General features: G+C 42.3%; 1 protein-coding gene across 4 annotated transcripts in view; it reads right to left on the reverse strand.

The window, feature by feature from the left end:
* Positions 1-27,661, reverse strand: part of LOC129755977 (uncharacterized) — a 102,535-nt gene that overhangs the window by 67,135 nt on the left and 7,739 nt on the right. The gene's annotated exons all lie outside the window — the stretch shown is intronic.

Here is a 27,661-nt window from a genome sequence, read left to right on the forward strand (position 1 = left end):
CTTTTTAGGTTATCTGACAACTCACGTTTAGTCATTCATCCGTGTTTTCGGAATCTTATTCTGAGCTATGCGGACAATGGATATTTCCGTTTAACGTTTAGATACGATGCCTAAATCAAGTTAGGTTCACTGAAAGCAATGTTCAGGAGTGAATTAGAGCCCTAGGTAGGGATTGATTATTACTTACACCATTAAAAGCACTACGTTCGCTACAGATCCTTGTCTAAGATACTGCCTAAAGATGCCCAATCAGGTTAGGTTTACTGTAAACAGCGCTAATGAGTGAAATGAAATCCCTAGACAATATGAATCATTACTTACAGCGTTAATAACACTTTTTAGTGAACACTTTCGCTTATATTAATGCCCTGAACTGATTTGCACACCGGAAGGTAGAATTAAATTTAATGAATTTTCTGTTATTCGAAATATAACTTCTTACGATACGATATCTGTTGCCAAAGCACGTTTTCAATCTTCCCGCTCGCCGCGAGTTGTCCAACCTTCTTGACGTTTCTCTTTTTCTTCTGTCAGGGCTCCGCTGACAGCGGGTTGAGAAGCAGCATAACGAGGGACCTCGTAACAGTATGTTTTGCCAAAAATCGGAAATCGGTATATACCGATTCTTGGTCAAAATTTTTCTCAAAAATCGGTATAAATACCGGAAAATCGGTATGTGTGGCATCGCTGATTGTGAGCCACTGCGTGCTGTTCTGTGAGCCAAAAGGGAGGCCGCGTACGCCGCTCGGTTAGGACGCGCAGTGAGCTATTATAGCCGTTCCTGTCTGACTCGGCTGCTCTAGCAGATTTCGGATAGCGCATCTCGTCGACGAGAACGAGTGGAAAAGATTGAGGGAGCGTGTTATTGTTTTAAGTACGCAACGGCCAATTCCTTTGTATAAGGATGAAGAGTTTCGCTCGAGAGAAATGGTTTGCGTGTGCCGCGCGTGGCTAGAAGAGTGCGTTTTGATGAACCCTGCTAACAAAATTGATATAGTTGGCACGGCAGATCATCTGCGGCGGTGGAGGAGATCTGTCGCAAACTGAAACGCGGAGCAGGAAGGATTGGAATAAATATTAATACGTCCAAGACGAATTTGCTGGCCTACAGATCCGAGACAGACCGAGCCCGCTTGTCCAGTAAAAAACAAGGTGAAGACTTTGTCTATCTCTGCTCACTAGTGACCGCAGACAATAACACCAGCCGTGAGATTCGGCGGCAGGTTATCAGTGGAAGTCGTGGACTCCACAAGCGACTACGGTCGAGAAGACTTAGCCCCCGCACAAATTGTAACCTGTACACTACTGTGACATAAGACTGAGTCGATTTGGGGTCATTTTTGATTCTCAAACCCTGGAGTCTAAAAAGCTCATCCATGATTTTTGCAGAGTTTTTAAGTAACGTTTACACGAATAATTTTGATCTTTGAGGTTTGTATAGGAAAATTGAATATTTTGTACTGAAAAATCAACATCATTTGTATTTCTTCTGTGGAACCGAGCCTGCTAATGAGTTTTGTGTCAAATTATAAAATTTTCTAAAGTAAATTTTGCGCCGAACAACTTTTTACAAGACCGTAGCTTCGTATCATAAAAGACAAAAAAAATTATGAGGTGTTGAATGGGGGCTATACTTTGGGGGAATACTTTGCGAGATACCAGCAGTCAATTGAATTTATTGTTTTTAATACCAATAGGCATACCTCTATTCAACAGCTTATAACCTTTTTGCCTTATTTGATACTAAGTTATGGTTTTCGACAAAGTAATTCATCGGAAAATTTTCTTTAGAGAATTTATAAATTGATGCCAAACCATTATCAGCCTCGGTTCCACAGAAGAAACAAAATGATGTTAATTTTTCAGTACAAAATATTAAATTTTCCCATACAAACCTTAAAATTCAAATTTATCCATGTAAGGTTTCTTAAAATTCCTCAAAAAAAAAACATGAGTTTTGACCCAAACGAAGCTTTTTAGGCCCAAGAGAAATTCAAAAATGACCCCAAATGGACTCAGTTTACTTTGACAAGCCATTTGATATTCTCTTAGGTGCTCCGTAATGTTAAGCAATGTCAAATATTATATGAGTTGAGTAACATATATGATGGTGTATTTTTGAACCATTTTTATTCTAAGAGTAAGTCCAATGAATTCAGAACCGTTGTACAGTACTCACCTTCATTTTGTAACTCATAGTTCTGGCAAAAACTGCGCACCGTCACAAAACGGATGAGTTTCAACTTGGAACGATAAGAGAGGGTACTAAAAACGATGGTCTAGGAACTTGACTTCAAGTTAAGGGAAAATACTTCCTTAGTTGCTTCCAATTATGTATTCAAGTATGAGCGAGAAGTCAGAACGTAAGGAATAACTTTCAAAATTATAGTGTCGATAGGATGATTTTTAAACAGTGTATGAGAAACTGATGAAAACTGTTTATTTTATAAAAACTCGATTTCAGGATAATAGATAAAGCTAACCCAATCAATGTAAAAACCGTAGTAAAACTATAATATCCCATCAAAACGCCCGTAAATCATAAAGCAGCAAGCAAAATGTATGTTAATTGTAGCAATTCACTCGTGCAAATTAATCTCAACCGCTCTCCTTTCTTCACACATCGTTAACTCTAATTGAAATACGAATATCAAGTGCGCAGACATCCTTCAACGACAATCTAACTCTGGTAGGTACCTACATGCAACGCGGCGTGAAAACTTCATCGAATGTCTATGTGGCTTTATAAATGACGTCGATGACTAGCGTAAAAACTGTCTAATTGCCACGGAGCGGCCGGGCGGCGTGGCGTTTGGCAGTTTGGAAAGGGACTTTGAGATCTTTAATGAACGGTTTTCCTTGTTCCTTCCCTTTTGCTGACACGTTAGGTCCAGCAACCGATTTCGGACGGGTGTGAAGATTTGGATAATCGCCATGAAGTGATACTCCATTTATCGTGGAATTTCATAGTAAGTTACTATGTAAGAGAAGTTTGTTTCATTCTGAGGAGTGCCAAAAATTATTCGTCATATCAGGTTTGACAGATGTGTCGACAAATGGAAAACGGAATTTTGATTCATATTAACAGAAATGACCTAATGAACCAGTTAGAGTTTTCATCGAACATGGATAGTAATTGTAGCTAGAGTCTTTGTATTTGGGATGCCGTTGGGTATGTTTATAATTTTTAAAATTTTCATAGAAATTAAAGAAACCTTGCAGTAATTCAAACGTGTAGCACTGATAAATTTACGCAGAATCCCATGACATGTCATATCAATGCTTCTGGTACACGCATTTAATGTTCAGATAATCACGATGTCCACAAAGTCAGCAGCATGTGGCCAAATCTTTCCAAACAATGACGTCATTGTAATAAATAAACAGCACATTTGTAAAACAGAACATCACACTGAAGTCCAACCAGTATCTACAATTCGAGATCATATAAATAGTTACTCATAAAACGTGTCGCTACGAGACAAGAAAATAGAATTACCGATATACGATCGCGAAAGGTGCGGAAAAACAAGTAACAAACTCCCGAAAACAGGAGCGTACAGATGATGATGATGATGGGTGTTGGTGTTTTCGCATGAATTGTTGTAAGCAAAACATTATTTTTTGCACTCTGCAATTGGCTGAATAACCAGCAGCATTTACTAGACCTATCGATGTCGCTAAAAATAGAAATCAAACATGTGGTTTTTCCGTACGTCTTGCTTGAAACACGTTTTTCCTGCCACCCTTCCCTTCATCTAGACTGCGATCAGTGAAGGAAAAATGACCAACAATTTAAACGCCTCCACTACTCGTGACTTCCTTCATTTTTTCCGGTTGCTTCCCTTGGAAGCCGCAAAATCCAGCGGAATTAACCAAAATCCACAAATCGCTCAGTGAAACTTAATTTGGTCCGAATAATTTAACATCAATGTACGTTTGTCTCAACAAGTAAATATATCAATCTCGGCGGGTGGAGTAGGGTTGGGAAAACTCAAAGCGGAGGCTGAGGTTGTGTGTTGAAAATTAAACAGAGTCATGCTGCTGTTTTTTTTTTCCTCGATTTTCTTGCCCGGTGAGATTACGCACTTGACTTTTGGCACGAGTCTTTTTAAACGGACAGAAGAAGAAAAAATCAAGCAAAGGCAAACCACCCGGCGGGCGAGCACATTATTCAGTACCGACCGAGGTTGAACTTCGGGAGCGTGTCTTAGCTCATTGAAGTTATAGAAAATTGACAGAAACTGTCTGCGAACGAGTGAAAATAATTTACAATATTATTTTACGTCAGTTGGACTTTACGCAATCGGGGATGTGTGAGTCTGGAGAAAATTTTCTGGAGTTCATTCAAGCTGAGCTCGGAAATTTGTTAACTGGTTTGGAGGAAGTGAAGATCAGTTATTAAATATCTTGCGTAATTTACCGTGGCTGAATTAAATATTTACGAAATCGTATCATTGTTCGAATATTTATGTCACATTTGTTGAGACGAAAGCTTAGTTCATTTGGAAATGGTACACTTTTTTGCAGATAGCTTTTTTTCTAGTTATCGGAAAAGTATTTTGTTGCCTGTAAAAAGAACTATCTGAACTAATTTTTTAAATTTTAGAGCTACCGCAATTTTTTAAGATATTAACGATGCAAGAGAATAAATAAAATAACATTTGCATAGTTTTCTTCAAAATTCATCAATATAAAGGTTGTCCACGATGAAATTGTCACACTATAAAATTGCTTTAACTTGTTAACCATTGGGTAGAATTTAATGAAAATTTAGGTTGATTTAGTTCATAGTGTATTGTTTACATTCTGCAAGTTTTATAGTTCTGTGACCAAAATTCGCAGAAATGGAGCCGAAAGAACAACTCATGCATGATAAAATCTTGCGCATTCATCACGAGAACAAGGATCTCTCGCATCGTTCCATCGCTAAAACGTTGGGAATCGCGAGTTCCACGGTTTCGCGAGTGATTAAGTAGTACGAGAACGGAGAACGAGTACGAACGATTGACCACAAATCGGAAGCCCAGAAGTGAAGGAGTAAGTATTACGTACAACACTAAAAATCACAACCGCGTAGTTGGGGCCTTCAACCGAAACCCGAACGCTTCCGTTCGGGATGTGGCTAAGAAGCTGCACCTAAGCCAAGTTTTGTCCAGAAGGCCAAAACTAAGGCAGGGCTTCAAACGTTCAAGGTAAAAAGGCCCCTTATTGCGACGAGAAGCAGAACAAGTCCGCCAAAACCCATGCCAGGAAGTTGTACCTCAACATGCTGACGAAAGTTGAATCACTAATCACACTGACATGACACTTAGAACAAAAATTCAACCATTTTCTGTCTAGTTTTTTGTTATCAGATTTTGCAGGTTCGCAATACCGACGGCAGGTGGCGAACCTAAAAAATTAGACAAAAAATGCCCTGTAGGAAAAATGTACCTGTTTAGCCTGATTTTATCGCAGAAATTGCCTGTTTTTTTTTTAAATTGGCTGGCATTTCCTATCTGGGATAGGATTTCTTCAAATCGATCGATGGAAAAATTATCCAGAAAACGAAATCAAGTGTCCAGTTAGCATGGTCAGTGGTTGAATGTTGCATCATGGACGACGAAACATATGTGAAGGCCGACTTCAAACAGATCCCCGGCAATCTGTTTTCAAGGCCAAGGATAAGTTCAGCGTTCCGGAGCATGTCCGCACTCAGAAGATATCCAAATTGGCGAATAAATTCCTGGTTTGGCAAGCCATCTGCACGTGCGGGAAGCGGAGTGCACCTTTCGTGACCCAGGACACGATGAAAGGACTGGGGTACTTGAAAGAGTGCCTCCAGAAGTGGCTGCTTCCTCTCCTGAAGACCCACAACGTCCCAACAATCTGCTGCCGGGATTTGGCCTCATGCCACTACTCCAAGGACGTGTTGTTGTATGCGGACAATAAGGTCAATTTCGTGTCGAAAATGTTCAACCTTTCCAACACTCCGGCCCCATCGAGAAGTACAGGTCAATTATGAAGCAGCACCTTCTTAAATGACCTAAGGTAGTGAAGACAGTCGAGGAACTGAAGAAAGTATGGGTTTACATGCGAAAAACGGTAGTTTCACAGGTTGTACGTAATCTTATGGCCGGTTTTAAGGCCAAGGTGCGGGCATTTGCGTATGGACTGTAAATAAAATACGAGTAAAATGGTAAAATGAAGTTTAATAGTTAATTTTCAATCCCTGAAAATTTGATGGCAATCGGATGAAAACTCGAATTTTACGAATCAATTTTGTGTGTGGCAATTTCATCGTGGACACCTTTTAAAATCGATAGCTGGCAAAACCGTTGATTCTTCAAAATAATCTTGTGCGTAAGTGGTGAAAAAATATGCAAACCTACCTACCTACCTGAGGGTCCAGCGCCGATTGACCGGCGCATAGGGCTGAGATAAAAGATCTCCACTGCTGGCGATCCGGAGCCAGCGTCTTCACTTGCTGCCAGCCAAGGTTCTCGTCAACTGTGCGGATTTCAGCGGCTAAACTTCGCCGCCACGAGCTTTTGGGCCTGCCTCTTCTTCGATGCCCATCTGGATTCCAGTCAAGCGCCTCTCTGCAAATCTCGTTTTCATCTCTTCGCAGCGTGTGCCCAATCCATCTCCACTTACGTTCCCGAATCTCGATTTCTAGCGCCTTTTGATGACACCGGCGATGAAGTTCAACGTTTGAGATCCAGTTGCCAGGCCACCAAGCGCGGATGATGTTCCGCAGGCAGCGATTCACAAAAACTTGCAGTTTTCGCGTCGTCACCGCATATGTGCACCAAGTTTCACACCCGTACAGCAATACGGATGTGACGTTTGAGTTGAAGATTCGGATCTTAGTTCGTAGAGAGATCTGGCGTGACCGCCAGATGTTTCGGAGACTCGCAAACGCAAATCGGGCTTTTCTGATCCGGGTTTCGATGTCCTTCTTGGTACCTCCATCAGGCGTAATCTGGCTACCAAGATACTGGAAGCACTCCACTGTCTCAACCTGTTGTCCAGCTACCACGAAATTGGAACGATTTTCTGTATTGATTTCCATCGACTTGGTCTTTCCGACATTGATTTTGAGACCTGCTGCCTTGGAGCTTTCGGTGAGGTCGTCGAGTTTGCTCTGCATGTCTTGTTGTGTTTGGGCGAGCAAAACAATATCGTCTGCCAGGTCGAGGTCGTTCAGTTGCTCCATGGTTGAAGGATTCCACGGCAATCCTCGGTTTGGTCTACAGTCAATCGATCCAGTCAAGATCTCATTCATTACGATGAGAAAAAGCAGCGGTGACAAAATACATCCTTGTCTCACTCCAGCAGTTACCGGGATTGCACGAAAATGCCTCGTACTGTGCTTCGATGAGATGGACTAGTTTCTCTGGGACCCCTCGTCGTGTAAGAGCAGCCCAGATGTTTTCGTGGTTCAGTCGGTCAAATGCTTTTTCGAAATCAACGAACACCAGCAGAAGAGAGTCCTGGAATTCGTTAATTTGTTCCAGTATTATTCGTAGCGTTGTGATGTGGTCCACACATGATCGTCCGGATCGGAATCCAGCTTGTTGCCGTCGGAGTGTAGCGTCGATTTTCTCCTGGATCCTGTTCAGGATCACTTTGCAGTGTACTTTGAGGGTTGTACAGATCAAAGTTATGCCACGCCAGTTACCGCACTCTGTTAGGTCTCCTTTCTTTGGGACCTTTACGAGGATACCCTGCATCCAGTCGGCCGGGAATGTTGCAGTATCTCAAATGTCAGCGAAAAGACGGTGCAACATTTGTGCTGACAAGGCAGGGTCGGCTTTGAGCATTTCAGCAGGAATGCAATCGATTCCAGGCGCTTTGTTGGATTTCATGTCCTTGATTGCCGCTTCTATTTCAGCCAGCGAGGGCACTTCCGAGTTGACGCCATTAATGCGACTTACTGTGGGCGCCTCGAGCTGCGGGTTCTGTTGGCCATTGCTATTTGTAACTCGAAAAAGTTGATCAAAGTGCTCAGTCCAACGCTTGAGCTGATCTGTTCGATCTGTCAGCAGCTGACCTGCTCGGTTTTTCAGCGGCATTCTTGCATTAGTCCTTGCACCACTAAGGCGGCGAGAAATATCATATAATAATCGGATATCTCCAATGGCGACGGCTCTTTCTCCCTCTTCGGCTAGGGAGTTTGTCCAGGCTCTCTTGTCTCGTCTACAAGCTCGTTTAACTGCCTTTACCAGCTCCGCATATCGTAAGCGGGCGGCTGCTTTGGCTGACCCGGAACATGCCTGCTCAATTCTGACTTTCGCCTTTCTCCGATCATCGATCGTTCTCCAGGTTTCATCCGACATCCATTCACTTCGTCTTCCACAAACTTTACCGAGAGTATCATGGCTCGTCGTGATAAAGGCATTCTTGATTCCACACCACTGTTCTTCGACTGTTCCGTCTGTCGGCAGCTCCGAGGCTCGGGATTCTAGCTGTTCAACGTATGCCCTTTTCACCTCTGGATTCTCCAACCGGCGGATGTCGTATCGACACCCGACTTTCTCCTCGCGCCGTTGGACACGCGCAACTCTCAGTCGTATCTCGCCAAGGACGAGGTGATGGTCAGATGCAATGTCTGCGCTTCGTTTGTTGCGGACATCAAGAAGGCTCCTTCTCCATTTTCGACTGATGCAGATGTGGTCAATTTCATTTTCTGTTCGGCCATCTCGGGATACCCAAGTGACCTTATGTGCTGGTCGATGGGGGAAGAGCGATCCACCGATCACCATGTTGTTGTTGCCACAAAATTTTATAAACAGCTCTCCGTTTTCGCTCATCTGTCCTAGACCATGGCGCCCCATGATGCGCTCAAAGTCCTGATTATCGGAGCCAATCTTTGCGTTGAAGTCGCCTAAGTGGATTTGTATGTCACCCTTCGGAATTCTCTCAACCACGCTGTTCAATTGACTGTAAAACTGCTCTTTCTCCTGCAAATCGGTAACGTCAGTTGGCGCATAACACTGGACCATTGTAAGGTTTCTAACCCGTGTTCTGAATCTGGCTACGATTATTCTTTCGTTTATCGGTTCCCATCTTATGAGGGCCGCAATATGCAAACACTGACAAAAATGTCCCCAAAGTTCGAATCGTGCGTTGGAGTGAAGCACATTATCGGCAACTACGGTTGAGGGTCATCGAGAAAGTCAAGGCTGATACCAAAATTTTTAACATTGAATAAACAAAAAACTTAATGTAGATCGCTAAAATGACCCACAATTTCTTTTCCGATGTGCTAAAAGTGTTGCCTAACTATGAATCATTCAAACCAAACCTCAAACAGCAATTTTTTGTCAGTTTCAGAGCTCGTAAGTGTAAAGTCGATATCAAATATTAAGCGGGCCATAGACTACACTACGTTCGCACAAATGCGATGAAATTCGATGATGTTCTGTTGCTGAGAATACGATTTGCATCGTGTATGGCACTGTTTGAAGGACCGCGCAAACGGTTTGAGTAAAATCGGTCAGGATCGAAATATTTAGTACAAACCAACTTCTGCTGTTTATTCAATATTCAGGTCATTTACTCAGCACAAGCCGGGGTGCAGGGGGTTTTTTGTTGTTCCTGTTGCTGTTTTCGTCAGCAATCGTTTGTGTTCGCGTGAAATATTTTTTTAATGTGTGGGCGTGTGTGGGCGAGCATATAATCAAACAATCGTCCTGGAATCATCGAATTTGCACAAGCCGTTAGTGTAGTCTATGGCCCGCTTTATGCAAGACTTATGATTCACCTCTCGCAGTTTTGGAACTGGAAAAGGGGGAACTAAAACGTTCAGTTGACTGCGGATAGCGAACGGAATCAGTGCTATTAAAATAACGTTTTACTGATTGGCATAGTTTTGAAGAGCTATCAAAAGGCGGTTGATTTTCCATAATTGGAAGGACTCTACAGTAACTGTATAGCCGGTACCGAGGCAATAAGACAGCTAATTTCTGAGGGACGACAAAACTTATGAAAACTCTATTTCAACCAATTCCAGTGGTTGAACCCTATATCATTTATGCTCGTGGCAAGATCTCTAGCAAATTCAAGTATGTATTCGCTGGTTGTTTAAAAAAAAAGATTTGCCTTCCTATTTCCAGCACCGCCTTCCACACAAATACATCTGGAGATCACCGTACCAAACGCAATCACAGATCGACCACGTTTTGGTAGACAGCTGGCACTTCTCGGACATCATCGACGTTAGATCCTGTCGAGGCGCCAACATCAAGTCAGACCACTATCTGGTGATGGTGAAGATGCGCTCATACTCTCCGTAGTGAACAACATCCGAAACCGACGCCTGCCTTGGTTAAATATCGCACGACTGAAGCAACCTGAGGTCGCGGTAGACTACGCGCAATCGGTCGAAGCAGCGCTGCCGGCAGAGGGCGAGCTTGACGAAGCCCCTCTCGAGGACTGTTGGGATACCATCAAGACAGCCATCAACAGTGCTGCGGAGAACGTCATCAGTTATGTGGAGCGAACTCGACGGAACGACTGGTTCGACGAGGAGTGTAGGAGGGTGATGGACGAAGAGAATGCCGCGTGGGCGGCAGTAGTGCAAAGAGGCACCCGTCGAAATGTGGAAAATCACCGACAGCGGAAGAGGCAGCGAGCCCGAATTTTTTAAGAGAAAAAGCGCCGCCTGGAGGAGGAGGAGCTCGAGGAGCTGGAGCAGCAGCATCGTTCCCAAGAAACGCGAAAGTTCTATCAGAAACTCAACGCATCCCGCAAAAGGCTTCGTGCCGCAAGCTGAAATGTGCCGGGATAAGGACGGGGGCATCCTGACGGACAATCGTAAGGTGATCAAAAGGTGGAAGCAGCTCTTCGATGAACACCTGAACGACGCACATGCAGGAGATCAAGACGGTGGGGGAAGGTATATAGCCGGCATAGCCAACGACGAAGAGGAGCCACTCCCAACGATGAGTGAAGTTTAGGAAGCCATTCGCCAGCTGAATAGCAACAAGTCGGATGGGAAGGATGGCACCGCAGCTGAACTCATCAAAATGGGCCCGGACTAGTTGGCCAATTGCCTACACCGGTTGATGGTCCGGATCTGGGACATAGAACAGCTACCGGAGGAGTGGAAGGAGGGGGTAATATGTCCCATCTACAAGAAGGGCGACAAATTGAACTGTGAGAACTACCGAGCGATCACTGTCCTCAATGCCGCCTACAAAGTGCTGTCCCGAATCCTACTCCGCCGCCTAAAGCCACAAGCAAACAGATTCGTGAGAAGTCATCAGGCCGGCTTCATGGGGGGACGGTCAACGACGGACCAGATATTCACATTACGGCAAATCCTCCAAAAATGCCGGGAACACCAAGTCCCCACGCACCATCTATTCATCGACTTCAAAGCCGCATACGACACGATCGACCGTAACGAGCTATGGAAAATCATGGACGAGAACGGCTTTTCCGGGAAGCTGATCAGACTGATCAAGGCGACAATGGATGGAACGCAGTACTGTGTGCGGATTTAGGATGAATTGTCAAGCTCATTAGAATCACGCAGAAGCCTTTGAAAAAGCAATTGTCTACAAGACATGCACATTGCTCGAGGAGGACCTGCGTATTCTCGCGACGGAGTATTCGAGCGACGAGTGTTAAGAACCATCTTTGGCGGCGTACAGGAGAACGGAGTGTGGAGGCGAAGGATGAACCACGAGCTCGCGCGACTCTACGGCGAACCCAGTATCCAGAAGGTAGTGAAGGCGGGCCGGATACGCTGGGCGGGACATGTTGTGAGAATGCCGGACGACTGTCCTGCAAAACAGGTGTTCGCTACGAATCCGGTAGGAACAAGACGAGCGGGGGCGCAACGAGCGAGGTGGTTAGACCAAGTGGAGCGTGATCTGGCGAACGTGGGGTGCCCGAGAAATTGGAGAACGGTTGTCATAGACTGAGTGAGTTTTAGGAATTATTTTCGTTAAGTTATGTTGTGAGACGGAATATTACGAAAATAAAAAAATAAAAAATGATGATTTGCAAGACTCTGGTCCAACAACAATTTTCAATACAAAAACTTAGGTTTTCGCTGTTTTTAAAGGCTTAAAAAAAGTACTCTTGTATGTATTTTTCGTAACCTACGTTTTGAACTAACAGATTAACATACGTAAAATTCAATCTTATTATGGTTTTGCTTCGTTTTTGTAAGATTTTCCTGCAGACATTCCAGTTAAAACGCTTTTAGTGGCACAAAAATAATCAAGTTTTGTTAAGAGTGGGAGTAGCGGAAAATGAAGGACACGGATGCAGGATCAGTGGGAAAAACTGATCAATAACATGACTGAAAAAAGTGTGCGCTGGCCGAGATACCAAGAATAAAGTAGAAATATTTTTTACAAAAAACGATAATTTTTTTTCAAAATTTTTCATGAATTGTCATAAAATTCCCTTTATTTCCTTCATAAAAAGTTTTTCGATCAAACGAATGGTTTTTAGATACACGCATTCGTACAAATTGGACGAATGGATGCAAGGCCAATTTGGCGATTATGGGCCTACTTCAGAATTCCTGGTCGACATTCCGTGTCGAGGTTCAATGATTATTTCACGATTGTGTGAACGATTTAAGTAGGGTTTAAAATAGATTAGCTTGTTTTCGTCACCGAAACAAAAAGTGCATCACAACATCTCAAACCATACTAATATCACGTCCCCCGATGAGGTGCAATGTTTACCCGGGGGCAAATACAGGTTAGTTTGCTAGGAAGCTCTCTTTCAGACCATGTGCGGTGGGTGACAGCTTCCATGTACCTAGCACTAGACTGAGTCGATTTGGGGTCATTTTTGAATTTCTCATGGTCGTAAAAGCTTCGTTTTGGCTCAAAACTCATCCATGATTGTTTGCAGAATTTTTAAGTAACGTTTACATGAGTAAATTTGAACTTTTAGGTTTGTGTGGGAAAATTGAATATTTTGTACTGAAAAATCAACATGATTTTTGTTTCTTCTGTGTAACCGAGCCCGCTAACGGTTTTTGTGCCAATTTATAAATTCTTTATAGGAAATTTTTCACTGAACAACTTTTGTCATTGATAAACAATAAATTCAACTGACACCACTGCTTGTGCCCTGAAAGTATTACATGAAAAGTAGTCATGCTATACCTCGCTAGGTACCCAGCAATGGTGTCAATTGAATTTATTGTTTATCAATGCCAAATGATTCCTGAGCCGATGTCCGTGAGTTCGAGCCCAAGAGTAAACATCGAACACAGTTGTACCGGATAACTTTTTCAATAACAATCCGCCAACTGCAACGTTGATAGAGTCGCGAATGCCACAAAGATGGTAAAACGACTATAATCGAAACAAAAAAAAGGCCAAAAGACATACCCCTGGTAAACAGCTAATTACTTTTTGCCTAAGAAGTTACGAAGTTAAGGTCTTCGACAAAGTTGTTAAGCGGAAAATTTCCTACAGATAATTTATGAATTGGCAGAAAACCATTCAATTTTCCACACAAAACTAAAAGTTCAAATTTACTCATGTAAACGTTACTTAAAAATTCTGCAAAAAATCATGAATCAGTGTTGAGCCAAAACGAAGCTTTAAATACCCCAGGGTTTGAGAAATTCAAAAATGACCCCAAATCGACTCAGGCTATTGTAGCACACTGCATCGTAAACATCATACGCATAGGTACGGGTAGGTACATGGATGTTATCTCTACTACATCCCTGGCCATGAGCCGTTGTCACGTTTCGGTTTCAGAACACAATCCCCCCACTTGGCCACCCGCCCACGTGCGCCAACGTTTGGCTCTTACTTTTCAGCTTTCAATTGGCCATATTATTTCGAGGTAAAATGTGTGGTCTCTAGCTAAACTTTTTTCTGAAATTTCTATAAAAAATCTATTAAAAATGCAAAGGCAGTGAAGTTTCAAATTCCTCTATAGACGTTTTTGACCCAAAGCCCTCTTTTGAAATGACCACATAACATGGTATTACTTTAGGTAGTATCGCCCAGCAAGATATCGATGAAAGGTGTTGACCCTAAAATGCAAATGAACATTAAACTTTGGCTTTTGCATGAACCTATAATGAAAGGTTTACGAACCACGCTTTGAAGTTTTAACACAACCGAAATTTTTAGAAAAATGTTGTTTAAATTTGAAACTACATTTTGCTCTAAATGTATTTATTTTCAGATATTTTTAGACAAATATCTTCCCACAAAATAGACTGATTAAAAAGTCACAAATTCAATAAAAAAGGTAAATAGAACTTTGAATCGCTCAAAGAACCTTTTGTCTAATTTTAGTCCATCCGTTTTTCAAACAGAACACACAACTCATAAACGAACATCTCGAGGCAAAGGCAAAGAACAGAAAACCGTACAATTCATCAAACGGAAATCAAACAGGGACGCGGAGATTTTATTTCCGGCCACTTCTCGATTGTAGCGAATCTCCTCTTTCGTCCGTGAGTTGAGGGTGGATTACTTACATATTTGCACTCGCTCACTTGATGGCGTATAACGAAAGGCCTGGCGCCTGGAACCATTCCCGGGTTGAATCGATATGGTAATCCGTCATGGCGCCTTCATTGTCGTCGATAAAAAATATCTGATTGACCATTCAGATGTGAAATCGAAACGATAACGATTGAGGAAAGATGAGTGAAAAAAGGAACGATAAAATTGGAACGCTTTCGTCAGATCCATAATCATATTTGTTCATGAATGTTACTCATAAATTCATGACTGATTTATCAGTACATATGTACATAAAACTCCATATCTTCTTCAACTTCGTTACAACATCTATCTTAAGGGTGATACGGTCAAAATTTGGTCAATGTCAACTTGACGTATTTCTTTCAATTTTGCATTTAAAAAACCTGAATACCCCTCATTTTGAAGGTGTGTGTGAGTAGAATGTTGCTCCTATTTTTATTTTGGAATTCACTCTTCAGTTGTCAAAATGCCGTCCAAAAAAGAAGAGCAGCGTATCAAAATTTTGCTCGCGCATCGCGAAAATCCGAACTACTCGCACGCAAAGCTGGCAAAATCGCTAAAAGTTGCCAAAACAAATGTAATTAAAGCGTTTGGGGAACGTTTGTCGACAGCCAGGAAGTCTGGATCGAGGGGGAATCGAAAACCGGAAGCCGCTGAGACGACAAAGAGAGTTGCCGGTAGTTTCAAGCGAAACCCTAACCTCTATCTCCGAGATGCCGCAAATAAGCTGGGTGTATCGTCTACAACCGTGCATCGAGCCAAAAACCGAGCTGGACTTTCGACTTACAAGAAGGTAGTGACTCCAAATCGCGATGATAAACAAAATACGACGGCAAAAGTGCGATCCCGGAGGCTTTACACGACGATGCTGACGAAGTTTGACTGCGTGGTAATAGACGACGAAACCTACGTCAAAGCCGACTACAAGCAGCTTCCGGGACAGGAGTTTTAAGGCAAAAGGAAGGGGAAAGGTAGCAGATATTTTCAAGCACATGAAACTGTCAAAGTTCGCGAAGAAATATCTGGTTTGGAAGGCCATCTGTACCTGTGGCTTGAAAAGCAGAATTTTCATAGCTTCCGGGACTGTCAACCAAGAAATTTACGTAAAAAAGTGTAAGAATAAACGTCTGCTGCCTTTCCTGATGAAACACGGTTGTTCCGTACTGTTTTGGCCGGATTTGGCATCTTGCCATTACGGTAAAAAAGCCATGGAGTGGTACACCGCCAACAACGTGCAGGTGGTTCCCAAGGACAAGAACCCTCCCAACCACTGTTCAAAATTTTCACAGTCAAAGCTCAATCTTCACTCATCTGACAGCATCCTCACTGTCAAAGTCAAAGCTTTTAAATAGCTTTTATACTTGTTGTTACTTACGGTTTTCAGAACAATCAGCAGAGGAAATCTGCCGCTCCGTCGGCGAAACCAAAACAGTTTGTTTTGGTTCCACATGCTTTGAGTCAATTCGCAATTGAAACAATAGCCGTGATGATTGATGATGACAGCTGATGATGGTAAATAAGGTACACGGGCAGAAAAAACAACCCACTCTAGGTACTTTTGACGTAAATCGCCACTTCAGTGCAGGAACTTACTAGTAGGTTAAAACACAACAACCTAAAGTAGGTAGTTGTGCTTTAAGGTACCAGTGGGTAGAAATTACTGTTTTCGTAGCTTTTGCGAAAATCTATAAAAAGTTTAAAATTTATTGCTTTTTAGATTCGAATACTATTTTTCGTCTTCCCAAGACCGTGTTTCCGGATAATAATTGAATTTAATTCATGATTTAAGCCTTTTCAAGGTTAATGTATTTAATTTAATTAAAATTTGTGTTGTACATGGTGGTAAACTTACAACAGCTAACATTTTCGGCCAAGAAACCAGCCGGTCCAACACCCGCGAAATTCCCGCCACCAGGGAAGATCCGATGCTGATTACATTGGAGGGTATCGGTTCCATAAGTTGGAACTAGAAGTCCGACCGATCATTGTTCCGGAACTGACGAGGGTATAATGTAAAACCACATTGCTGCGACCGCGACCGCCACAAATTTCATCCGCTTGCTCCTGCTTTTGACCAAGCGGGGCCCATGCAAAACGCTATTGCTGATTTTTTATAATTCCTGATGTGTAACCGGAGTCGAACAATTTTACTGAAATATAGAAATGGAAAATTCAGCCAACTGATTTTAAAATTATCCAAGAAAAAAAAAACAAAACTACTTACTCAAATCTTGTTTTCGGAAGATTGATGGAATCGCTTCCTGCTCCAGTTTTAGTCTACAGTTTGAACTCAACAAACAAACGGACAGCTGCCAGCTGTCCTTGGCATCGAAAGTCTTCACCAAAGTGGTTCCGTTCATCATTCTGATCTGGATTCGGGCATTACTGTATGTTTTTTTATGCTGGCGATGATGTGATGGCCGGAACACAGTAACAGGAGCGACCCCCGGGGCTGCTGGCTGGGTAATTCTCTGGAAGCAACGAAATATCGAATATAAATAAAAATAAACTTTCGAAAATTTTTCCAATATACCCCATCCTGCCTGTTTGCACCGATTCTTAAAAGACATTAAATTGCACTTGAAGATGGTGGCTGGGTCTCTCGCTGGCCATAAAAAATATAATGCTCCCGTCGGATTTTTGCTGCTGCGCTGGAAAAAAAATGAATTTTGGGAACTGTAGAAGATCGTTTTAGACCGAAAACTAATCAGCGACTTACCGGAAAACTGCTTCTCTTAGTTCTCCGAAACTAATTCGACGAAATATTTGGTTTACACCTATCAGAAGACCGATAAATTATTAAATCAAGTCAACACACGAGAGTTCTACTTTAAAACAAAATGTCGGACGATGGAGACAAAGGAAAAAAATCTACCCAGCCGGTGGGTACTTCGATGAAAACCCTCCAGTACTTTAAAACTACCCACCCAAAACTACGTACTTTGGGCTTTATGCTAAACAACCTAGCAGTGAGTAGTCCAGTGGGTAGTTTTGTTTTGTCCGTGTACAAATGTTTACATCATCACACTGTGAAGCCAAACAACTCAACTTAGATTCGTGGTAACTCACCAGTGTTGCCAGATATTCTGAGTGGTTAGCTCAGAATATCACACGAAAATGAGAAAACTAATAAGTGAGGATATCACTTCAGTGAATAATGTAAATAGCTATCGCTTATGTTATAAGTAGTTAATTAAGGACTTGACGAACGAAACGAATAAACATTAACTCTATTCCACTACTGAAACCTGCGTTTTCAACAGGTTATGGGCCCAGATACGTCTGGATTTAGGAACAAAGAGTTAGTGAGAGGGGTACTCTCAATATTTGCGGGTAGCAAGTTCATCAGCGACCAGTGCAGAAGGACCAGCCAGGTTGAGGGGCCAGCCACCAGCCAGAGGACCATCACAGAGGACCAGCCAGCTGATGGAGGACCAGCTTGCACCGAGACGAGCCAACCTAGGGTCCCCGAGCCAGCGGAGATGGACCAGCCAGGGCTGAGGCCTGGCTGCCAAAAGTCCACGGCCAGCCAGGAGGTACCGCCAGAGCCCGGGGAGGTTCGCGGATTGAGAGGGTTACTCTCGATGCCGTCACGAGCCACGTTGCGATTAGCAAGTGTGAGCTCACGACCGACGGCTGGGAGGAGTCCCAGGATCCGCAACCGAGATGGTTCAGCGCGAAGGTTGGTAGGTCCACCCCGAAAAAAATGGGTGGAGCTAATAGTCGAGAGGGTTACTCTCGGGCTGTGGTTGTGCGCTGTGGTCAGCAGTTATGAGCTGATCCAATCGCAGAAAACCACCAGCGCAGAGAATCGTCAGCGCAGAGGCCACGAGATGCTTCAGGTCTGTCAGAACGTGCCACTGGAGTTCGAGGCTGGGAAGTCGGGTTCCGAGAAGGTTACTCTCGATGCCGACACAAGCCGCGCTGCGGTTAGCAGCATGGTTTTATTTCCGACGGCCGGGAGGAGGACTTTCGGGATCTGTAACCAGGATTGGTCAGATCCTAATGCTCCAGATGGAGTATTAGTCAAGATTGGAGATTGGAAGAAGCTGTTCGAGAGGGTTACTCTCGCGATGTGGAGCTACGCTGTAGTCAGCACGAATGAGCTTATCCAAACCTACAGTTTGATTTTTCTGTGGCATAGGAGGAGGTATTTTCGGCGACGGTTAATTGCCAGTAACTTCAGCAGTGCATTAGATCCAGATGGGTCGCATGCTGCTGAACGTTGCCTCCCACATTTCCGAAGTTGTCAAAGCGTTGACGTAACGAGACAAATGTCCACAAAGCTTGTTGAGAGGGTTACTTTCGAGATGTGGAGCTATGCTGCAGTCAGCACGCGTGATCTCATCCAAGCCAGCAGTTTAATTTTTCTGTGGATTTGGAGACGATTTTTTGGGCGACGGTTAGTTGCCAGCAACTCAGAGCCAGATTTGACGTGTGTGGTTGATAGTTGCCTCCAGCTATTTTGGAGAGATAATAACGTGAGAGCAACAAGAGAAAAGTCCATAAAGCTGCAAGTCGAGAGGATTACTCTCGTGCTTGGTAGTTGCTCTGCGGTTAGCATGCGCAAGCTTGTATTCGACGGTTGGAAGCTGTTCCGTGTGCATTGGAGGAGGTGGTTTGGGCGACGGTTAGTCGCCAGCGATCTCAACCACTCCTTGATTCCTGAGGCATTATGGACGGGTGTCGCCGGACGAAGTCTAGCTTATTCTCAGAGGCATCGAGAATTAGCACTATTAGCTACAAGAGGTTGCTTCTCTGGGGTTACCAGAAAGCAACATGCAAGAAACTTTCGTCGTTCGCGTGCTGAGGTTATCAGCCACCAGAATCAACGAATCATCAATTCCGGTGCCAGTCAGCGTAAGGCGTGAGACGAGAGCGACTACGAAAGTAGCGATGGCGAAGATGGCGGTGATGATCAAGATTCCGTCAATCGCGAACCGGCCCAGAGACGCAGTAAGCCACTGGCGAAGCCTGCAGCATATTCTGCGATACTATTGACGTATGACCGTTACGGCGTTGGTATTCCGCAGAAACGGGAAATTTCAACAACTCATCGGATATGCCGATGCAGATTTTGCCAACGACTCCGATGATCGAAGATCTGTATCAGGTTACGTTTACATGATCTTTGGGAATCTAGTTTCGTGGTTAACGAAACGCCAGCAGACGGTCAGTCTGTCGTCGACCGAAGCTGAGATAGAAGCCCTTAGCTTGCAGTCACCAGAATATCAGTGCTGCAGTTAGCGCACTTAGCAAATACCAGGCCAGCCCGGCGAATAAGCACTGGCTAGGTCTGAAGCGTGTTCTGTGATACCTTCGACGTATGACCGATATGGCGTTGGTAAACCGCAGATACGCAAACTCAGATCCATTTGGAGAATCATATTTTGTGGTCAACGAAACGTCATCGGCTGGAGCCTTGTGCTATGCGGTGAAGGAAGGTTTGTGGTTAAAACTTCCTAAGTGAATAGGCTGTGGTAAGCACTAATTTCACTTCAATGGAGTACAACATTCCATGCACCCAGTATGTGGAAGAGGTGCGGACTCATCAGCGGATGAAGCATCTGGATGTGAAGTATGCATTGATCAGGGAAAAAAAGAGGTCAACTTTCTTTGAGATACATCTCTACCGAGGATCAGCCAGCTGATGCGTTCACGAGGACGTTACCAAGGGCGAGGCACGCAAAGCTGTTCAGCATTCTCACTCTGCGAATTGAGGGGAGGTGTTGATACTTACGGTTTTCGGAACAATCAGCAGAGGAAATCTGCCGCTCCGTCGGCGAAACCAAAACAGTTTGTTTTGGTTCCGCATGCTTTGAGTCAATTCGCAATTGAAACAATAGCGGTTATGATTGATGATGACAGCTGATGATGGTAAACACGGTAAACACGGTACAAATGTTTACATCATCACACTGTGAAGCCAAACAACTCAATTTAGGTTCGTGGTAACTCACCAGTGTTGCCAGATATTCTGAGTGGTTAGCTCAGAATATCACACGAAAATGAGAAAACTAATAAGTGAGGATATCACCTATTCCACCACTGAAACCTGCGTTTTCAACAATACTTGCATATCTTTCAAAGTAAAGGAGCTATTTACCGTATTCATTTTCTGTCAAAACCCTTTCACATTCATTTGAAAGCCGCTCCAGTCATATTCAATTGAAAATGATTGATGTTTTGTTCAAGAATTTTTCTGCAGGTCCTTGATGAAAATTTTCGCTTCCTGAATTTTTTTTTCTTCCATTTTCAGAATAAATAGACACTACAAGATGTTTTATATGATAGCTGTAATGGAAATCGCGTAATCCGTCGCCTACTGAGGGCATAGTTTGAAGATCTTAATTTTTCAAAACGAAAGATAACCAAAAATTAGTTTAGCGTTTTTTTTTTCATATTTCGAATTTCTATGAAATATAACTAGAATTGGAAGCTAAACGCCAAAACAATCCTTAATTCCAAGATAATCACTGAAAGCTACACACATCAAAACAATCTTGTGTGCAATCGAATTGGCATACACCGCATCACGTCCTTCACACCGCCGCACACAGTAGTGTTTGTTGTTGTTGCTGTATTCAAGCCTTCCTTGGAGCTCTTTCAATCCTTCATGACTGAAAATGTATGTTTTTCAAATGAATATGAATATGAACAGCACACACAGTCATCGAAAATTGAAAAGCGGTTTCCAGCTTTTATTCCTATTGGATTGAAGGCCGGGCTAGTATTCGTTCAATTGGAAAAGACTGACAGCAATGATGGCTTCATGTGAGCTTGAAAGTCGAAAAGCTTCATTGTGTTGCGCGGCTTTGAGCTTGTGTTGCTTTCGGCTTTCAATGATTGAAACGAATATTTGGCACACTGTTTCCAACACGCCAGAGCTCCGCCCAATTGAGAAATACTGGGCTATTGTCAAGCGGAACCTAAAGAAGACCCAAAAACTGCTAAGGACGAGCAACAGTTCAAGGCAAACTGGCTTTCTGCGGCGAAGAAGGTTGACAAGGTGGCTGTACAAAATCTGATGGCAGCGGTAAAGCGGTAGGCCTGGCAATTCGGATTTGGAAAAGCGGAAGCGTAACTGAATATTTTTCCTGAATTTTATGCTAATTAAACTTGAAAAAGAAATTAAATTTGATTTTTTAAATAAACGATTTAACCGATTTATCACCCTTTAAGTGTTGATTGTTAACGAAAAAACTGACAGAATGAAGAAACTATCTTATTACGCCACCCGAAACAACCCCAACTCAACTTCATTAGAGAAAGTTCCCACAATCCGAAATAGGTTCTAAATTTAAATAGTATCTTCCCAGCTTACAAAGTCCAACATTGCCTGCGCTTTCATTTGCGAAGCTTTCCAAACAACGGTATTGCAATGCTATGTTGCATAAAACTTTTTCCCTGTCCCACCCACATAGCTCCAGCAGATTAGGAGGTAAAGTTATGTGCTCCAGTATTTTACATCTTCATCATGTTTTGTACAGTTCGCGATGAGTAGGGAAGCAAGATAGTCAAATATTGCCCGGTCGCTTTAAGCACAAAATGAAGCTCACTGTTTGCTGCAAGTGCCCCTGGACGAAGAAGAACGTGGCAAAAAATGAGCAGGAAAAAGATATTCCTCGCTTAAACTAACAACTTTTAAACAGCGTCCAACTTTGCTTCATTTCACGAGTTGAGCAGTTTATAACCAAACCAAACCAAACGATGATGAAGTGCTGAACTATATTCAGATTCTGTTGCATGGAACGGATTACGGTAAATTTTTAAAGACATTGAAAAATGAGCTGTCTTAGTTATGGCGTTGCGGTAACAGCAAAAAAATACAAAGGAAAAGGAAGTAAGTATAGAACTCTTTTCTTTCTGAAGCAAGTATGTAGCATAGTTTTCTCTCATTGATCCATTTCTTTGAGGAAAATTCCTCGAATGTAAATATATTAAAATTCTTCCGGTTCATCCATCCCTTAGAAATTCAAAAAACGCAACTCATTGTCACCCCATTAGGAAACTAAATACATCTGATCGTGGGCAAACATTGCAGACTAGCTCCGTCATCTTATTGTTGCACACTTAAGGAGGATGAATAAACCATTGCTGGATTCCACTTTCTCAACTTCCTCCTATCTACACATAACTTTGTCAGCCACAAAGTTGAACTTCTGAGCTCGGGCGTTTGACCCACATTGCAGTATACGCTTATACGCACCGCCACCACCGGAAGGAATTTCCTTCGTCATATTGTCGTCGTCGTCGTCTTCGTCGTCATCTGTCAGACTTTTTATCGGCTAACAATATGGTGCCCAGTTGGTTTGTTTCAAGTTTTTCAGGGGTTCTAAACGTTCTAACCTATCTTCTAGGTTGGAACCTTCATATATCTCCATCTACGAAACGAGTTTTAACGAATTACTTTTCGTAATTTTCCATTTTATTAATAAAAGTTCCTTCAATTTCTTAAAATCAGAATTCTGTAGACGGTCTCCCAAACCATTTTATTTAAAAACATGCTTGTGTTGTTAGATGCTAATTTCAAGAAAATTTTGAAACGATTCTAATACAATATAGAACTTCACATCTGGAACAAAGGACCACAAAATAACAAATAAGGAGTGTATAAGAAAAAAATACATCACTTTGTTTTGTGAATAACATTTGGATGCATAGATGGAATTTTCAGCGAAGTTAGCTGGTGCTGCTCCCGATTTATTAAATTGTTACGGAATCCGAAAAACGACCAACCTGGAACTTTGGCGACGACTTTTAGCATGGACGGACAGACTACAGGGTGACAAAAAAGTCCGGTCACACAGGGAAACCACAATATCTCAAAGAATAAGAAGAAAATCTGAATCTGGCTTTCATAGCTTTATTCAGTAATTCATAAAGATACTTCACAGATGATATCTCGGAATTACACCACATTTATCTGATCGAACCAGCTTCAGACGTCTCGGAAAGTCGTCGCAAGCGGCGCGCACCTGCTCCATCGGCATCTCGTCCGAGATTTGCGTGATAACTCGCTCGAATTGCTCCAAATTTGCTATTTTATAGGGGTTTAGCTTCGACATCATGTATTCCCACACGAAACAATCCAGTGGATTCAGATCCGGAGACGACGGAGGCCATCCATTCTTAGAAATGAAATCGGTCAAGTTTTTCTCACACTACGCCTGAACAACCTTTGCGGTATGGGATGCTGCGCCATTTGTCAGGAAGCAAGACTGACGTCTTATTTGGAATCAGGAAACTTTCAGCTTGTCCGCAGGAGCTTGCTGAAGGCTCACACTCCAAACTCGATCATTTTGGCGATTGACTGTTTGCTCCAAAACGAACAGCTTCTCGTCCGAAAAAATAAGCTCGTCATCTGCGCGCCAAACCGAGCAGCGATAACAGCTGCCCTTAACTCTGCCATGGCTCACAACTCAATGTAAACAAACTGCACAGAAACGAAACTCTGTCACTTTGGGCAGCAAGGTTAGCCCTTTCATTTGACATATAGAAGGCACCAGAGAGATGCAGGGCTACAGGCGACCCCTAAACAGTGTGACCGGACTTTTTTGTCACCCTGTAGAATCGGAACTTTGAATGTTTTGACCCTTGTCCAGCCAGGAATGCTGGCTCAACTTACTAGAGAAGCTAGCCGCCTCAAGCTAGAGATATTGGGACTGAGCGAAGTCCTTTTTTCTAACACTGGAGAACACAAGACACAGTCCGGGCAAGTACTGCTTTACTATGGCAGGTTGCCAGACTGCCTGGTTTTATTTGGGTTTGCCCGGATATTTAATTCAAAAATTGGGAAAATTCAAATTATTGAATTCAATAACTGGGTCGGGCCAGTTAGTTCACTTTATTTGGCAAACCTAACAAAAAAAAATAAATAAATAAAACAGATTGTGTTGTTAATTTTTTATTGTATTTATAACTTCAAAAAGAATTTTTTTATCTAGCTTTATGAAAAAAAATCAAGAAAGTTTTTTTTTTCGCAAGCCTAAAATACGACTTAAAAGCAGTCGAAGAGGTTTTATGAAATTTTTTTTTATTGATTTTTGTTTAGTAATTTCTGGATTTTGACAATTTTTTCCTGGATATAAGCCAGGTTTTGGTCGTCAATTTTGAAATCAATAGCATGGATTTTGCCAGGTTTTTTTTTTGTATATAAAATAGCTCGGATCTGTCCGGTCCGGTACGTGCTTTAAAAAACCTGACAACCTTAGTTTAGTATAATTTGGTTCAGATTTAACCGGTTTATGGTGGATTTTTAAAAAAATCAGCCAGAGTTGACCGACTGTGTGGAAACGTCAGGTAGAACAGTGAAGGGCGAACACGAAATTATTGAGACACCAAAAAAGTCATGTCACCACTAAAAATGTCAAAAATGTTTAGAATCAAAAATTTTGGGGTAGTTTTATTACATATATTTACTTCAAAAATCAAAAGCAAAGTTAATCGATGGAGCCTCGAGTACAAAATGGAACGCATTTTCGCTTGATACCTTCCATCAAAGTCTTTAAAGTGTCATCCGGTACCAGTTTTTCAGTTTTTTTTCCATTTTCTTAACATATCCTTCTCTTCTTTGACTGTCTTCTTGCTCTTCCGAAGTTTCCGCTTCATTATTACCCAGTACTGCTCCACCGGGTGCAGCACCGGACATTTTGGCGGGTTCATGCCCTCTGGAACAAAGTGGACAGAATTGGTATCATACCCCTCCAGGACACTTTAAGAATAGTAACATGATGCCAAATCTGGCCAAAATAGCAGAGCTGCTGCAAGAACGGCAAAAAGCACTTCTCGAGGCACTCAGATTTGTAGATCTCGCCATTTACTGTGCCCTTTGTCACGGAAGGCTCACTCCTCAGTCCGCAGGATAAATGGTCTGTCAAACGAGATATTTGGAGGCGAACTCCGACATTTTCTTCTTCTTAAATTTGTCGTCCACACCCCACTTGCTCTAGCCGGGGAAAAGCTCCAACCCCGGAATTTACCTCAAATCGGCTTTTATATACGTTTCGTCGTCCATCACACAGCAGCCATATTTTGTCAGCATCTTCTCGTAGAGCTTCCGTGACCGAGTTTTAGCCGTCGAGTGTTGCCACTCATCGCGATTTGGGAAGTTCTCTACCTTGTTTGTATGTAGTCCAGCTCTCTTCTTTGAATTCTGGACGTAGCTCTGCGACATGCCGATCTTTTTAGCCAAATCACGGCTTGAGACGTTGGGATTTGCGTTAATCATCAGCTTCACTTTTCCCTCCGTCTTTTTGCTCTCCGGTCCCGGTTTTCTTCAGGGATGAATCATCCGCACAGGATGAAAATCCCAGAAAAAGAAAAGAAGCCCGGTTTTCTTCCAGCTTCTATGCCGTGGTTCAACGTCAACTGCTCCTGGAACCGCTTCAACACTCTGGAGACGGTTGAATGGTGAATTTTCAATATTTTTCCCAACTGCCGGTGCGACAGGTCAGAAAATTCCAAGTGTTTGGAAAGAATTTGTTTTCTCAACTTGCATTGGTTCACTTCCATTTCGTTGAATCGAAAAACACGACTCAGAGTTTGACAGCATGTAAACAATGAGAAAGTGTTCAAAATTTGATTGATTTCTACCAAATGGTAAAAAATTGAGCCCTATTAAATGTGTCGCAATAATTTCGTGTTCGCCCTTTATAGCTCAATTTATGGTACAACTTTCATTTGAAGACACTAATGTGGGCCAACAACTCCTTCAAGAGTTATGAAAGAAATAATGACGATAAATCTCGTTTTTTGCACTCGAAAACAAATAATGGTCGAACAACTGCACTCACGTATGCAGGTAGCGCGTCCTTTGAACAACATGAAAACAAAAGTGTTTATCAAAGCAAGTAAAAAACACTATTTTTTCGTGCTTTGCAGAGTGTATACTGACTTCTACCAGTTTTGCCCTTTTTGCAGTCATTTTTTTCATTACAGCGCTCATTAATCGCTAATTTGATATGATAATGGACAGTTTGACACTGAACATTCTGTCAGTGTTGTGGATGAGAATGTGAACGATATATGTATGTTCGTTTTTGTATGGTAGAGTTCCAAACTGAGCGAATGGAGAAAACGAATACGATATAAGGATGTAACATTACCTATAATGGGAATGCTTTTTACAGCCTGGTCATTTACTGAGCTCTACGATTATTTTTAAAACATCACTGCCACTTTCTCATACCTTTTTGATTAATATGTGAGGATGTTGGTGACCTTGCTTAACTCCCAAAACAAAAATTATTGGGAACATGTTTATATTTGATTTTATAACCTCTTTTTGTGTTCCCAAACACAGAAACTGAAAATTTCTATTATTGGCAATGAGTATGCTGTACAATGATCTTTGATCGAAAAGTTGATGTGCTCAGTGTCTGATAAGGCAATAAAAGCAACATTCTTATTATATTAACAATATGATATTTAGATTATTGGTTGTAACTTGAAGTCAGTTTTGGTGCAAACACTCTTCAAAGCACGAAAAAATAGAGGTTTTCACCTGCTTTGATAAGCACTTTTGTTCCCATGTTGTTCGAAGGTCATTACTTAATTTTTTTTAAATATTTGAAAAGCTAATACCGTTGAAAAATAACAGAGTTATGTAGCTTTGAAATATGGTTTAATTTATTTAACAAAAATCTAACGGAATCTAACTAAAAAATTAAAATGTTAGAAATCTGGAAAAATACATGCGTTTTTAAGTCGAAAAAATGAACTCAATTTTCAATTTTGGGGAAGATCTGAAGACCCTCGGCGCAAATTGTCAGATAATAAAAAAAATCCCCATAAGTTTGAGTCCAAGAGTGAACATCGACAAAATAAAACTGACCGGACAGGTTTTTCGTTGATTCTATTGAAATCGGTCGCGAAACTAGTTAAGCTATGGCAAAAAACGGATCAACTACGTCACGGTTGCCGGCGTGATTCAAGTTCTCTTGAGAACCACGGATGATAAGAAGTTCACATCCGACATTGATTGTTCCGTTTTAGTAGAAGTTGTCGCAACTCGCATATGACCAACCAATCGCATTGTATGGAAGCGGAAGTTTTTCTTCCACTTGCTGCATCTAGTTTTATGGCCAGCACTCCGATACCAACTGCTTATGGTGGTGCGATCCATGGTATCGGTATGACATAATTGGCGGCAATAAGAAAAGTTTCAGTTTTCCACTCGGCAAACT

The sequence above is a fragment of the Uranotaenia lowii genome, chromosome 3 (genome assembly GCF_029784155.1).
Source record: "Uranotaenia lowii strain MFRU-FL chromosome 3, ASM2978415v1, whole genome shotgun sequence".
NCBI lineage: Eukaryota > Metazoa > Arthropoda > Insecta > Diptera > Culicidae > Uranotaenia > Uranotaenia lowii.